Source organism: Sylvia atricapilla, chromosome W (assembly GCF_009819655.1).
Source record: "Sylvia atricapilla isolate bSylAtr1 chromosome W, bSylAtr1.pri, whole genome shotgun sequence".
In the NCBI taxonomy this organism is placed as follows: Eukaryota; Metazoa; Chordata; class Aves; order Passeriformes; family Sylviidae; genus Sylvia; species Sylvia atricapilla.
Window position 1 is genome coordinate 12,562,252 of NC_089173.1, and position 16,276 is coordinate 12,578,527.

Sequence of the window (16,276 nt, forward strand, 5' to 3'; positions counted from 1 at the left end):
AAGAAACTGAGGCAGTAGTTGAAGAGGTGGGGAAGGGGAGAGAGTCACGCGGCGGAGACTTAGTTGTGCCCGCTGCTGCTAGGCGAGGCAAGGCGGAGGGAACCACTCCAGCTGTAGCAGAGTTAGGAAGGGAGCGGCAGGCAGCAGCGCAGTAACGGCGGCGGAAGCGACGCTAGGTGAGTGAGTAAGAAAGGGGAAGTTGTTGGTGTTTGGCGCCGGTGGAGGGAGTAATTCCTGCAGCTGCACTTCCGGTCGGCATTTTGTTCTGAGGGAGCGAGAGACACACACAGAGGATCCTTTCCTTTTCTTTCCCTCTCGCCTCCTCTTCTTCCTCTTCCCGCCCCCTCCCCCCGCCCCCCCCGGTAACCGGGTCACGGCTTACTCCGCTCAGGCCGTTCCCTCCCCCATCCTCCTGCACTCGCATGTACAGAGGGAACAGCGGCCCCTTGGCAGCTGCCCTGCCCTCCCCTCCCCCCACCCCTACCCCGCGGCTTGGAATGTATCTCGGAACCGGTTTGGTTCGGCCCGTGTTGATGCTGTGAAGCAGACTCGGGGAGAAAAGGGATTTGTCTTGGCCGCTCACCCCCTGGCTCTACATGTTCGCTGCACTGAGGAGGAAACGGAAGAGGAGACAGCCCCCCTCCCGGCCCGGATTATTGTTGTTATATTATCTCCCATCCTCCTCCTGCTCTGCGGTGGCGGCGGCCGCGGCCTAGCAGCGGCGACAGCTCCTCTGAGGAGGGAGGGGGCGGATTTCTCTCCCCCTCTCTCGGATTCTCGTCGGATTCGGACGCCTATTTGCTCAGGTAATCCCCCTTCATCTCCCCTTCCTCTCTCTGCCCTCTCTAGCAGCGGGCCGGGCCTCCCGGCCCAGCACTGCCGAGAGCAAAGAGGATTACCTGCTATCCGTGATAGAGGGGAATAAGTGGTGACCGGAGGTATTTATTTAGCAGCCCCCCTTCCTGCTCGGTCGGGTCTGTGGGAGGAGATTAGTTTTTTCCGGGCTACCGGGAGGCCCAGGCCCGGCGGAGGGCGCAGGCCCATCGGCCAGCGCATTTACTCCAGTTCGGGGATTAGAAAGACGAAGCGGTTTCTCAGTAACAGGCCTCAGTCTGAAGAGGAGCAGGAGGAGGAGAAAACAATACAATTAACCGCAAATGTGCACTGATCCTTTGCCATATTTACAACTTCTGAAGTCGAGGGCGAAGTAAGTGATGGAGCAGGAAAAGAGAGACAGTGTAAATATCTAGGAACAAAAATACCAGCTCTCTTTGCTATTACCTTCTCTTTTTAACCAACTCTGTTCTGAACATTCAAAACTTCGAAGGCACATGGATTTATAATGTAGAGGGTTAATTTCTACATAATACAGCAGTTGATTAGTGTGTTAATCACTATTTATAGCATAAAACTAGCGCTTGTGACATGATTGACACAACACGGATGCCCACAGACCTAGAAAATACAGATAGACAAGCATATTGTGTCAGGTACTCCACACATTCTCCATGTGCATGTGTTGTATACATTACAGGAATATGTATTAAATGCAGATGAAATACTATTTTATACTCTTAACAAACAGAAAAATGGGAGAGGGGTCATGTGTAAAGTGCTGTTTATGACGTTTTAGGGGTCAAGGTGAAGTTGAGATCTTAGCCTAAGTATTTGAGAATCAATAGTAAATTTAATTAAGTGAAAAGTGAGGAACGTTTAAAAAGTGTTATCATTTCTTATCAGGCTATATTCCTTTGAGATCCCGAGGTCGTTATTAGCTGTTTTTGTCCATGATGTTTAAGTATGTAATTAGTTGTCATTTTAAGAGGTCAAATGTGTTTTATAAATTACGATTGATTAAGTGTCAGCTCTTTATAAACGGTAGCTAATTTAGAGTAAGGTAAATCTTGGACTTACTGTGTGGTAGAGTTCAGTGTTATTAAAAGTTGAGGTAGATTTAAAATAAGCACCCTGTGAACTAATAAAAATACTCGTACAGAAATTACATAATTGAGGAAATTTTTAGGATACCAAGTTTCATATGAAAAAGAAATTTGTAAATGGCAAACAAGCATCAACTTAACAGAATTTGTCTATTTTTCAGTAGTTTTTTTAGTTGTTTAGACAGATCTTGTAATAAGTGGTAATGAATTTCTGGTCTATTGTGTTTAGAGTCTTATAAACTCTGCTATCCTGTCTTTGCGTGCCCTGATATTTGTCTAAAAGGGTGAATTCAATATAGCTGTCATACAGAAAGTGTGTTTTTAATGCTGTAAATCCATGTACTACTCAGTAGCGTGTCCGTGATTTGTATTGGTCAGGGAGCAGTTTGAATTTTAAAAAGCCTGAAGATCTGCTGAGCCCAAATCCCTCCCTCCACTCCTCCCTCCACTGATCTCCCATTCCTGTCTTTGTGCTGCCTTGTCCTGTTGCACACTGTTTGCAACAGGGCTTCAGGCCTGTGTGTGGAGAGGAACCATTTATACTTTGAAAAAGCAGCTTTTTGATTTTAAACTTTGTGAATTGCAGAGGGAGCCATTAGTCGTCTCTAACTGCCTCTATCTCTGTGTGTAGCCGCATTGCTGTTTTCTTTTGGTCCACGGCATGCATAGAGGCCGAGTGTAACTGCTTTACAAGAAAGTAGTTGTAATTTTTTGGTAGTTTCATCATCAAGAAGGGATATGAGCTCATTTGTTTCTTTTGTCCACCCTTCATTTTAATAAAAATGGGTTAGCTAAGCCATTGTTTGAACTTTTCTGACTTATTTAAGGAGGTTTGCTTTAAATATATATAAGAGCAGGAAATAAACTACTGTAGTTATGTAGTTCCTGTCAAGTTTATCTTGCCTGGGTTGTGTTTATGATGTGCTCTTTTTTTTCTTAAATCAGAAAACATGCATTTTTCTGGTATGAAAAATAGGTGTATTTATAGAGGGAAACTTAAGATGATGCCTATTTGTAATGAGGGTTTTTTTTATTTGTTCTGAGACGTGGTTAATCCTGAATTAGTTGCACCATCACAGTTTATGTAGTTGTAAATTTTTTGTCATAAAAATATATTTAGCATGCAGAAATACTTAATGTGGAAATGTTTATAAGATAACTTACTTTTTGTTTAGATCATATTTTTAGCACATTTAAAGAGTGTGTGTGTGTGTATCAGAAGCAAGAGCCATCACTTTCATACTGTTTTTGCCCTAGTGTTAGGAGTTTATATTGGTCTACTGTTTATCACAAAAGCACAATTATTTCAATTGAAAGAGGAAAATATTTTCTTCTTGTTATTTTTATTTTGTGCTTTTGACTACCTTGTACAGTTTGAATGTTTCCTGTGTATAGATTTTATTTTACTTTTTTAAAACTTGCTTTTGAAGCTGTTTTTATACTTCTTTTTTAAAAATAATTTTTTAACATTTCGATTTCAGAGAAACAGAACAGTATTAGAGAAGCAAAATTATACCTCTAAATAACTAAAAAAGTAAGCATTGAAAAACTTTTTTCATATGAAACTCTCTAAGTTGGGAAAAATTATTGAAAAAATGTTGCTTTAGTATGTGTATCAGTTGATTCTAAGTGGTTTTCCAATTGGAGATCTCAAAATTCTTTAAATGGTTAGATATTTTCTTTTTCAGATTATTTCTCTGTCTTGATTTGAAGCACTTTATTTCTTGAAGGTGTGTGTATGTGTAGACAGGGAATGCATTTTACAGGAGCAGTTAAAAAATGCTGGGCTGCAGTCAGGGACTCTGATAAGGAAACAGCAGACTAAAATTGCCGAAGCACTTAATCCAGCTCCCTTCCCCATAGACTAGGCTTTTAACTACATTACTGTATTTCTCCCTTACCCTTCTGGTCCCAATTCAATGCTTCATACAGTGCATGGGAAATCATAACTGACTGGTATACTGTTATAACCCACTTGATATATTTGTTTTTCCTTCCTAATTGTGCAGCCTACTGCTTTACCTGCTGTATGCCATCCAAATAGTTCATGAATGCTGAAGTGTTTCAATCTATGAATTTGTAGGAATTATCTCAAAATACATATCTGTACTTTACAAACATTGGAGGTTGTTTTGCACATCTGTGAAATATTTTCATTTTACAGAAGGAAGATGAAACTGAGTCAAATATCAAGTTAACACAAGATTTATAAGCAAATTTCAATTTGATATGCTTTATTCTTGAGATTTGTAGAGTTACTTTACAGCACTTAAGAAGTTCATAGCATTGTTTTCTTTGACTTTGTGGTTGTGAATGCCCTGCATTTCAACATTATCAAGCTCATTGTTTCTCATGGTGGATTCCTAAGAAGTAGAGAATGAGTTTTTGCCAATGGCCTTAAAACATCTATTCAGTTTCAGCTGTCTTGATCATGCCAAGAGCTGGACAAGAATAGATTTTAAGTCCTGAAAAATTAAAAAGAATCATCTTCCATACTGTGAAGAAACAAAAAATCTCTTTAAGTTTATCAGTAAGAACAGAGACAAGAACTAGATAGTGACCCAAATCCCACAAGTAATTAAACAGTGTGTCTGCAATATTGAAAATGAATAATTTCCAGCAGGAACTAGCAACCCTGGAGAGTATCCTAAGCATTGGTTATTGGCTGTTAGGAAAAGAACTCTGCCTCTTAAACAAATAATTGTAGTTGGTGTAAACTGGTTGAATGGAAACCTCTGCAGCCTAGTGGTCAGACCATTTCATTCTAATGCCAATTTGTTGTCCAGCTGCTGTATGGCTCTGTTAGGAAAGCAAGACTGTTCACAGGTATAGTAAGCATGTTCCTAACCAGAACATTGCTTTTGGGATGTAGGAAGTTCAGGTTCAAATGTCTGATCTGTATCAGACAGAGAAGTTGTTGAGCTTTTCTTCCACCATCTGTCTTTTTATGTTCTAATCATGCACTCCAGGTATGGCCCAGAGGCTGTGGATATATTATGGAACAGGTAGGATTTTTATTTATTTCTTTCCTTGTGATAGAAATTTTTTTTTAAGAAGAGTTATTTTTTTACAAATTGTCAGTTTCCAGCGAAAGTTCTCTTGGATAGGAAACTTTTAAAAATTGATTTGATCTATTAACCATTTTATTCAATTTCCTTAGTAAAAAAAATAATGTCCCAAACAAAGCGTCTCCTTTTTTGTGTAACTCTGATTTGTTTAATGATATATATGTCATGTGCCATATATGAGGCAGGGATCCTGTGAATAACAAAAACAATATATGATCATTGAATGAATGACTACTATAATGCACAAGGGACTGAATTGTAGGTGTAAGTAACCATAATTTTTACAGTTCTTAATACTTGAGTGCTTGGTTTTATAGTTCTGACCTTTTTCTGTCTTTTTAGAAATGATGTAATTTATCAAGCTTCTTGAATGTAAACACATCTGTGGTAGGGGTTGCACTATCTCTCATGTTTGAGCTAACAACCTCTCCTCTGTGTTGACCTGGCACTCAGAGAGCATTAGGCAATGAGTACTTTGTTTTTGAAATTTTATTTTCAGATCTTAGATTTTTTTAGAGACTGTTCCACTGTCTTATATGTTATTTTCCATTCAATTATGTTGCTTCCTCTTTTTCTCCAGATATGCTTTCTGGATATTAATGATTCGGAGTGTTGTGGTTTAAGTCCAGCTGAAAACTAAGCCCCACGAAGCTGCTCCCCTCCCCCCACCCCTTTGGGTGAGAGAGACAAAAGGCAGAAATTCTGAGTTGAGATAAGGACAATTTACTGGAAACAGCAATGAGATAAGAAAATAAACACTGACAGCAACAATATTAATAACAAAAGTATACAAAAAGTAGAGGGTGATTTACATCCAAACAATGCTCACCAAACCTGAGCTGACCCGGCACTGCACGCCCCTGAGACAGAACAAAATTGCCCCCAGACCTTCTGCATGCATGTTTTTCCCCCAAGCCTGAGACAATGAAAAACAATGGCTGACAAACCCTCTGGTCGGGACCAGCCCAGACCTCACCACTCCATTTGCTCCTTGATTCCCTTGGAAAAGGAAGAGAAGGGTTACAGACCTGCTGCGTGCCACCTTTTTCTTTCCCTGAAGTCACACCCCCTTCTTGAAAGTAAGTCTATTACTTCTGCCCCCTAGCAATGATGTGCATGGTATAAAATAACAGCCTAGACACGTCCACATGACTCCAGGCTTCGCCAGTCCTTGGCCAAAACTACGATGGGAAAATTTAGAGATGCCCCATTGGATGCTAAATACACTAACTACCTTTGCATGTGTAGAAAAAATAAGCTGAAACATGCTTTTTGCAGTCTATAAGCTGGGAAATTTCTGATAAGACTCTTAATAAGACTGTGGTGAGTGCTTTGTGCAGATCTAAAATCAATTTAACTTTGATTTTTTTTTCCTGAAGAGAAAATTAAAAATCTGCCTGATGATTTGTCTGTTAAACTCCTAGTTCAAACTGAGACTGTTGGTTTTTTTTTTTTTTTTTTTTTTTTTTTTTTTTTTTTTTTTTGTTTTGTTTTGGTTTTGGTTGGTTGGTTGTTTTTTTTTTTTTTTTTTGGCTACAGTACATGCTAGTGTTTTTTTGGTTTTGTTTGTTTGTTTGTTTATAATAAAAGGAAATTATTCTTTTTTTTCTACTAGTATTCCCAGTGATGATTTGTTATTCCTGGCAGGTTCCTTAAAAACTGTTATTGAGGCATAATCTGTAATATAGAAAAACTTCAGTATATCCTATGAAAATTTTGCACTTATAAGCAATTCCTAGAATCATCTGTTCTATTATACTAAACTTTCATAGCATAATAGAACAGTTTGGGTTGGAAGGGACCTTCATGACCATCTCATCCCAATCGTCCTGCCATGGGCAGGGACACCTTCCACTAGACCAGGTTGCTCCAAGCCCCATCCAACTTGGCCTTGAACACTTCCAGGGATGGGGCAGCCACAGCTTCTCTGGGCAACCTGTGCCACTGTATCACCACTCCAATAATGAAGAATTTCTTCCCAATATCCCATCTAAACCTCTTTCAGTTTGAAGCCATTCCCCCTTCTCCTGTCACTACATCCCCTTGTAAAAAGTCCCTCTTCAGCTTTCTTGTAGGCTCCCTTCAGGTACTGGAAAGTGCTCTAAGGTCTCCCCAGACCCTTCTCTTCTCCAGGCTGAACAGCCCCAACTCTCTCAGCCTGTCTTCATAGGAGAGGTGCTCCAACACTCTGAGCATCTTTATGGTTGCCCTCTGGACTCACTCCAACAGGTGTGTGTCCTTATTTGGGGGCTCCAGAATGGATGCAGTATTGCAGGTACAGTCTTATGAGAGTAGAGGGGCAGAATCATGGAATCATTTAGGTTAGAAAAGACCTCTAAGATCATCAAGACCAACCATTAACCCATCACTGCCAGGTCCACCACTAAACCATGTCTCTAAGCACCACTTCTATACCTCTTTTAAATCCCTCCAGGGATGGTGGTGACTCTACCACTGCCCTGGACAGCCGTTTCCAGTCCTTGATAACAGTTTCTGTGAAGAAATTTTTCCAAATATCCAATCTAAACCTTCCCTAGACCAACTTGAGGCCATTTCTTGTTGTCCTATCACTGGCTACCTGGGAGAAGAGCCCGACCCCCACCTGGCTCCACCCTCCTTTCAGGGTGTTGTACAGAGTGAGAAGGTCCCTCCTTGTAGCCCTGGTTCCTGCCTGAGATGTTTTGCTTTTCTGAAATTCTTTTCCCAGGGAATTTTCTGTAAACAAGAGACATGTTTTTGTAACTGCAAACTTTGTTTACATTCTTTCCCTAGGAGGGAATTCTTGATGTCCCACTGGTCTGACCAATGTGATTGAAGAGGTTTGTCTTTGCTTAACCAATCAAATTGGTCTGTGTAGAATAGTATATAAGAGAGACACATCTCAAAAATAAAAGTAATTTTCAGCCTTCTGAAGTTGGAGTCTTGTGTCGTTGTGGTATACAACAGTGTTACCCCCTGAGCCTCCTTTTCTCCAGGCTAAACACTCCCAGCTCCATCAGCCTCTTCTTGTGCTCCAGACCCAGCTCCATTGCCCTTCTCTGGACTCACTCCAGCACTTCAATGTCTTTCTTGCAGTGAGGGGCCCAGAAGTGGACACAGCACTCAAGGTGTGGCCTCACCAGTGCCGAGTACAGAGGGACAATCACTTCCCTGGTCCTGCTGGTCACACCATTTCTGATCCAAGCCAGGATGCCATTGGCCTTCTTGCCCACCTGGGCACACACTGGATCATGTTCAGCTGCTGTTGTTCAGCACCACCAGGTGCTTTTCCTTTTGGGCAGCTTTCCAGCCACTCTGTCCCAGCCTGGAACTGCATGGGCTTGTTGTGACCCAGGGGCAGGACCTGGCACTTGCCCTTGTTGAACCTCATACAATTGGCCTTGTCCCATTACTCCAGCCTGTCCAGATCCCTCTGCAGAGCCTTCCTACCCTCCAGCAAATCTACACATGGGGCATATGCTTTCCTTTTTCCAGTCACTGGGAATTTCATTGTATAGCCATGACTTCTCAAATATTACGGATAGTGACTTAATTGCTTTCTCTGCCAGATCCTTCAGGCAGTGGAGTTGGAGAGGTGTCAACCTCTTTGTCCAATCCCTGGTCATTGTCCAAAATCTATATAAACTGAGGTAGAAATAATAAACTCTCTCTTCTTGCCCTGACTATTGACTGCGTGCGTGTCCTTCATTTCGTGTCCTCTAGCGACACAGGTGCACATTATCAGCTCATGTTTAGCTTTTTGTCAACCAACACCCCCAAGTATCTCTCCCCAGGGCTGCTCTCAACCCATTCTCTGCCCAGCCTGTACTTGTGCTTGGGATTGCCCAGAGCCAGATGCTGGACCTTGAACTTAGCCTTGTTGACCTTCATAAGGTTCCCACAAGCCCACCTCTAGCCTCTCCTGGTCCCTCTGGATTGGCATTCCTTCCCTCCAGTGTGTCAACTGCACCGCAGCTCCTTGTCATCAGTGAACTTGCTGAAGGTGGCCTTGATCCCACTGTCCATGTCACCAGAAAAGATGTTAAACAGTGCCGGTCCCAATACCGACCCCTGAGGAAGGTCACTTGTCACCAGTCTCCACTTAGACATTGAGCCATTGACCACAACTCTTTGAGTGTGACCATCCAGCCAGTTCTTTATGCACTGAGTGGTCCATCTGTCAAATCTATGTCTCTGCAGTTTAGAGACAAGGATGTTGCATGGGACAGTGTCAAATGCTTTGAACAAGTCCAGGTAAATGGCATTAATCACCCTTCCCTCCTCCACCACTGCTGTAGCCCTGTCATAGAAGGTCACCAAATTTGTCAGACATGATTTGCCCTTAGTGAAGCCATGTTGGCTGTCACCAGTCACCTCCTTATTTTCCATGTGCCTTAGCATAGTTTCCAGGAGGATCTGCTCCAAGATCTTGCCAAACACTGAGATGAGACTGACTGGCCTGTAGTTCCCTGCGTCTTCTGCTTTTCCATTTTAAAAATGGGGGTTATGTTTCTCCTTTTCCCAGCAGTGGGAGCTTCACTGGACTGAGATGACTTCTCAAATGGAATGGATAGTGACTTAGCCACTTTTGCTGCCAGTTCCCTCAGGACCCTTGGATGTATCTCATCAGGTCCCATGGATCTGTGGATCTTCAGGTTCCTTAGGTGGTCTTGAACCAGATCTTCTCCTACAGTGGGGTGATTCTTCATTCTCCCAGTCCCTGACCTTTTGCAACTCGGGCAGTGTGGCTGGAGCACTTGCTGGTGAAAACTGAGGCAAAAAAAGTCATTGAGTACCTCAGCCTTTTACATATTCTGGGTAAGCAGGTCTCCTGTTTCCTTCTGGAAAGGGCCCATATTTCTGTAATCTTCCTTTTATCACCAATGTACCTTTAGAGGCTTTTCTTGTTGCCCTTGATGTCCCTGGCCAGGTTTAATTCTCTCAGGGCTTTGGCTCTTACTAATCTGATCCCTGGATGCTCAGACAATCTCTGTCTTCCTCCTAGACTACTTGTCCCTGTTTCCCTGTTTCCACCCTATGTCAGCTTCCTTTTTGTGTTTGAGTTTGTCCAGGAGCCCCTTGTTTATCCATGCAGGTATTTTCTGGCATCTTTGCCTGACATCCTCTTTATTTGGATGTATCACTCCAGAGCTTGGAAGAGGTGATCCTTGAATAACAACCAGTTTTCATGAGCCCCTCTTCCCTCCAGAGCTTTATTCCATGGGCCTCTATGAAGGAGTTCCCTGATGAGACCAAAGTCTGCTCTCCTGAAGTCCAGGGCAGTGAGCTTCCTATACACTTTCCTTGCTGCCCCAAGGATCTTGAACTGTACCATTTTATGGTCACTGCAGACAAGGCTGTCCTTGAGCTTCACATTCCCCACCAGCCCCTCCTTGTTGTCGAGAACAAGGTCCAGCATAGCACCTCTCCTTGTTGGCTCCCCTGTCACTTGGAGGAGGAAGTTGTCATGAACACATTCCTGGAACCTCCTGCATTGCCTGTGCCCTGTTGTTTTGTCCCTCCAGCAGATGTTGGGGTGGTTGAAGTCTCCCATGTGCACCAGTGCTTGTAAATATGAGGCAGGTCCTATCTGTCTGTAGAGGGCCTCATTGGCTCAGTCTTTCTGGTCAGGTGGCCTGTAGCAGACCCCTACTATAAAATCACCTGTCCCTGTCCTCCCTTTAATCCTGACCCATAAGCTCTCGGTCAGCTCCTCATCCATCTTCAGGCAGAGTTCCATGCATTCTAGGTGGTCATTGACCTAGAGGGCAACACTGCCTCCTTGTTTTCCCTGTCCGTTCTTCCTGATACAGGCTAAAGAGCCTGTATCCTTCCATTCCAGCACTCCGGTCATAGGAGTCATCCCACCATGTTTCCATGATGCCAATAAGATCGTAGGTGTGTGCACGTCTCTCATTCCTCCTGTTTGTTCCCCATGCTGTGTGTGTTTGCATAGAGACGTTTAAGTTGAGCCCCTGATGAAGCTGGCTTACTGGCTGGAGTGCCTGGAATTCCTTGGTGTTGTCCTTCAGCTGCTCTCCTGCTGACCTGAGATCCGTCTCCAGGCTCTAGGCATTTCTTGCTGGCATTAAACTGGTATGAGTGGGATGGCATGTTGTCCCACACCTTATCACTGTTCAGCCTGATGATGTCCCCTTCCCCCATCACATCTAGTTTAAAGTCCTGTCAATAAGCCCTGCTAACTCCTGGCTGACAATCCTCTTCCCCCTTTGAGAAGTGAATCCTACCTTATGCCAGCAAGCCCAGTGCCACGTAGGCCACTCTACTGTCAAAGAAACCAAAAGTTTGGTGGTGGCACCAGCCATGGAGCCATGTATTAATAGACAGGGTCTGTCTGTTTCTTCCAATGTCTCTGTCTGCAACTGGAAGGATATAGGAGAAAATTACCTATGTTCCACAATCCCTCACCAACCACTCCAGGGCCTTTAAAGTCTCTTTTGATCACCCTCGGACTATGTGTTGCTACTTAATTGCTACCGATGTGAAGGACCAGTAATGGGTAGTAATCTGTGGGCCAAACCAGGCTAGGAACTTAGCATTGTTCTTGTGGTTGATTATGATAAAACCCAAATTGTTAAACATTTTATGAATCTTTGTGAGTTAAAGATAGTTTTATTTTTGGGGAGTGGGGTAGGTTGTGGCCTGGAGTGCTCATTGCAAAGATGTAGTAGTAGGCTTCCACTTGTGATTTGTTTGCAGTAACTTTCTGCATTCTGAACACAGTTTAACAAATTCACTGCTCACGTAGGTTACATATTCCTCAGTGGTATGTTAATGTAGATGTAAATTACCTTCAGATAATGTGAGAGAATTTTTATAATTACCTGTGTGAAAGGCATATAGATGCTTTTCCACTGAAAAGGACAGAACTATGTTTGAAAACTTGCCTTAATATCCTTTAGAAATAAGAATCACCTACTCAACACCCAATGTCTTAGAAAATGTGGAAAAGGATGTTTGCTGTCAGTAAACATTGGGAATAATTAGCATTGGGAGGAGCTCAAGTTCTTTGTAACATGAGCCTGGAAAACAAATGTAAATGAATATTTATATCCAAGACAAATTTATACTAACAGCAGTACTCTATATAGTACTAAATTGCTATTTCACATTATCCAATATTATCATGTGTGCCAAAGCATGCAGTCGTGTCAAATGTATGGTCTGTGAAGGCCACTTGTGGTTTTGCAAGCTTTAATTTATGGTTTCCCATGGCAACTGTTAAAGACAGACGAAAGGGTTATGAATTGAGAATTGTCCCTGGATCATGTCCTGTGAGTTTAATGTGAAGAGTTTAATTTTTTTGGAGAAGATAAACAGCCTGCTCTCCCAGGAACAAATCTTTTCCTTGATACTTTCCTCTCAGTTGTGTTTTATTACAGAGGTTGGTGGTAAGTTGTTACACTACTGGAAAACAGGAAAGAAACTTGATAGTTTGAAAGCCTGGGTGAATACCTAGCCAAAGATAGTATCCCTAGCCATGTAGGTGCCTCAGTGTCAAATGAAAAAAAGAAAGATGGAGAACTGAGAACTAGATACTCTTTATTTCTACTTGAGTGTATATGTTAATATTGATGCAAGTTTAAGGTAGTTAAGGCTCAGTCCATTTCAGCCATTTCTGGTTTCTGTTTAAATGGCATGTGAATGAAACTAGAAGAGTTTCATGCTTCATTTTTAATGCTTCTGTATTGCTGGAAGATTCCCATAAATGTGTAGTCTCTGGGACTCCTTTGTACTAAAGTAATTTCCAGTTTGGAAAAAAAGAAAATTGATTCTATACTTCTGCAAGAGCAAAGCTGCAGAGAACCGAGAATCTTTTCCAAAAGTAGCCGGTGACTTGTGTAATTATGTTAATGTTTCACACTAGAAAGATTTAGCTACCTCTCTAAAAGGTGGATGTATATCACTTGCATCCCAGGGAAGACTGCAAAGATCAACTTTAGTTTTCCTTCACAGGTGATGCTCTACATATATATAGAAATGCTGTGCTCTGTATCTTACTTTGTGCACACCTATTTTCATCTGTCAGTGAGTGATGGTAGGCAAACAACTGTAACTGTATTTTTCTCAGTACAGGATAAACTGAAATATTTAATACTTATTTTGGGATATTTTTAAATGTTTAATTTTTAAGTAATTAAAATATATAGTGAGGAGAATCCCATTTCAGTGGGGTTTTCATGGTTTTTTTAACATATGTAAAACACTGTGACATTTAAAATGTAACTTATCTGCATTTTAAAATCCATCCTCTTGCTAGAAAAAAAATGGATACTTCATTGCAAATTGTTGCAGTTCAGCAAATTATGAAAATAAAGTGCTCAACATGCAATTGTGTAAATGCTATTAAAACTAAAAAAATAAACATGAAACTCTCTGGAGTCTGAGCCCAGACGATCAGACCTCTTTGAGTTTCCTTGGGACTCAGCCAACTTGGGCAACTTGATGGAGAGGGAGAGAGCTTCAATTCAGTTGTCCGAAAAGCAATTTAATAATACAAAAATTACAAACAATAAGGTGTCCAGTGTATTGAACCAAACTGGATCAAGGTAGTAACAAGGCGCAAAAGGCGGGGTCTAAGGTCCACCAGAGGTACTTATACACCCTGGTGTGGGTGGGGAGTTAAGGTGGGGTCTGGGGGAAGGGTCCAATGGGGGACAATGATTAAGAATATCAAAATTCTTGCAGCAAAAATCAACCTATGATAACACAGAGAACCAAGAACTTTCTAGTAACAATTTGCATAAGAGAGCATGTGAATAAGCCTTTTGCTTATGGCACTGGAAATGGGGTTTCCCAAGGCATTTTTCCAGGGTTCTCCTCTTCCCCAGGGAAACTGTCCTCTACATAAACATTACTGAGTAATCTAGTCTTCAGTTTATTTATTTGATTTATCTGCATGGTCAGTTGTGGCTGTCCATGTATCTGTAGCATATGGCCCACAGTTCACATTTGCCTTAGCAACAGCTGGGATAATAGTGCTGTCTGAATAATGTAGTAGTAAGCTTTGTTTTAAAGCCTCAGAGAAATTGAAGGGTATAATTAGCCTTTTCTTTCACAGTAGTGAGCTTTAGATCATTAAGAAAAGAAGATGGTAGTTGTTTACAGTGAAATACCTGGAGAATAAAGTACATAGAAGGTAAGCAGAACATCTGTAGGTTGGATACAGAGATGGAAGGATTCAGTGTGGATTGTTGTGGTGTGATCCTGTGAGGACTAACTTTATGAACCAGTTCTTGGGCCTTCTCCAAATGCCCATAACATAGCTTGGCAGTTCAGTCAGTAACTTGGAACTGTGTGGCCTAAGTCTTGCTTCTTCTTTATTTTAGCATATCAGTTTAGAATTGAGATGTATTTATAGGATGCATGTGGGTTTTAATAATAAAATTATATCTGCAACTCATACAAATAAAGAAAATACACAAATATGGAAATGCAGTTTTTGTGTTTTAGTCACTAATTGATGACTAACTTTCTCACACTGGAAGGCGTGACTTACTCTTATAAATAATGAAAAAATATTTGTCATATATTAATGAATAGCAAAGTAGTAGCAGTGCATTTATCCTCTCAGATTTTACAAGTCACTTATTCAAGGAAGTAATTTTAAGGCAACTTTTTTCTTTTACTATGTAGTTTGTTGCCATTTTTTTTGTCAACCTCATTATCTCCTTGCTTTTGTGAGAGCTTATATATTTGATATAATTTTGATATGCTTTCCAAAAAAGAGATATGAACACTTCAGCAACTGAAGTTAGAAACAGGTTTAACTAAACTAAGCTGTTCTTACAATGAGACTTATATTTCTGCATTTCTTTGATATTATTTTCAATATTCTACCTGAATAAAAATGTTTTTTATCCTTTTTCATTAGTAAAGTCTTAGTCATCTCTCTCCTTCCCCCCTCAATTTTGAAATCAGCTGTTTAATCACTAACTCACATGAGGCAATGAAGACGCCACATCATGAGAAACCTCTCTGGAGGGGGGAAAAAAGAAATTCTTGTTTTGTTTTACTTTGGAGCATTGACAGAAGAGGTTGGTTTGGTGCAGTATAAATCAAGCTGTCTTTCTCTGGTTTGTGTGTTATAACAGATTAGCAAATGAGAGCTTTGCAAGTGTGTGATGTGAACAGGATGGAAAGACTTTAGTCCCTTTCTTGCAAAATATGAACAAACATATTTCAGCTTAGATGAGGTGGGCAAGTTTGCAGGAGAAAATTTGATTTCTGAGTAGGCATGTTTGATGATTTGCAATAATTACAGTTTGTTTTACAGTATTGCATTTTTTAAAATTAAAAATACTTAAAATTATTTAAGAATACAGACTTTCAAAGTGTGTTACTAAAATAGGTCTTGAGAAAAGCTTTAGCTGATTGGACGATATTAACAAATATGATTAAAGAGATAGAACCCTTCTATGAAGACAGGCTGAGAGAGTTGGGGCTATTCAGCCTGGAGAAGGCTCCTAGGAGAACTTAGAACTCATTCCAGTGCCTGAAGGGGGCTGAAAAGAAAGCTGTAAATGGACTCTTTACAAGGGCATTGAGTGACAAGACAAGGGAGAATGGTTTTATACTGAAAGAGTAGAGGTTTTGATTAGATATTAGGAAGAAATAATTGGCTGTGAGGGTGGTGAGGCCCTGGCACAGGTTGCCCAGAGAAGCTGTGGCTGCCCCATCCCTGGAAGTGTTCAAGGCCAAGTTGGATGGGGCTTGGAGCAACCTGGTCTAGTGGAAGGTGTCCCTGCCCATGGCAGGACGATTGGGATGAGATGGTCATGAAGGTCCCTTCCAACCCAAACTGTTCTATTATGCTATGAAAGTTTAGTATAATAGAACAGATAGGATAGCTTTGCAAGGATCTTCGTTTCACTACATCTCTTATTTCCTTGGATTTTGGTGAAGTATGGAGCTGGGTTTGTTTAGTCTGGAGAAAAGGAGGCTCATTACTCTCTACAACTCCCTGACAGGAGGTTATAGTGAGGTGAGGCTGGTATCTTCTGCCAAGCCTACAGTGAGAGGACCAGAAGAAGTGACCTTAAACTGAGACAGGGAAGATTCCAATTAGATATCAGAACAATGTTTTCCCTGTTAGGGTGTTCAGGCATTGGAATAGGTTGCCCAGGGAGGTGGTGGAGTCACCATCCCTGGAGGTGTTTTAGAGGAGGTGTCTGGATCTGGCGCTGGGTGATGTGATTTAGCAGTTACAGTGGTAGTGCTGGGTAGACAGTTGGAGTTGATCTTACAGGTCTCTTCCAACCTTGATGT

General features: G+C 41.4%; 1 protein-coding gene across 1 annotated transcript in view; it reads left to right on the forward strand.

Moving 5' to 3' along the window:
- The first annotated feature begins 377 nt into the window (after positions 1 to 377).
- Positions 378 to 16,276, forward strand: part of LOC136373303 (nipped-B-like protein) — a 182,364-nt gene continuing 166,465 nt past the window's right edge. The window contains 1 exon segment of the mRNA XM_066338198.1: positions 378 to 806. The gene's annotated coding sequence lies outside the window, so the exon portion shown is untranslated.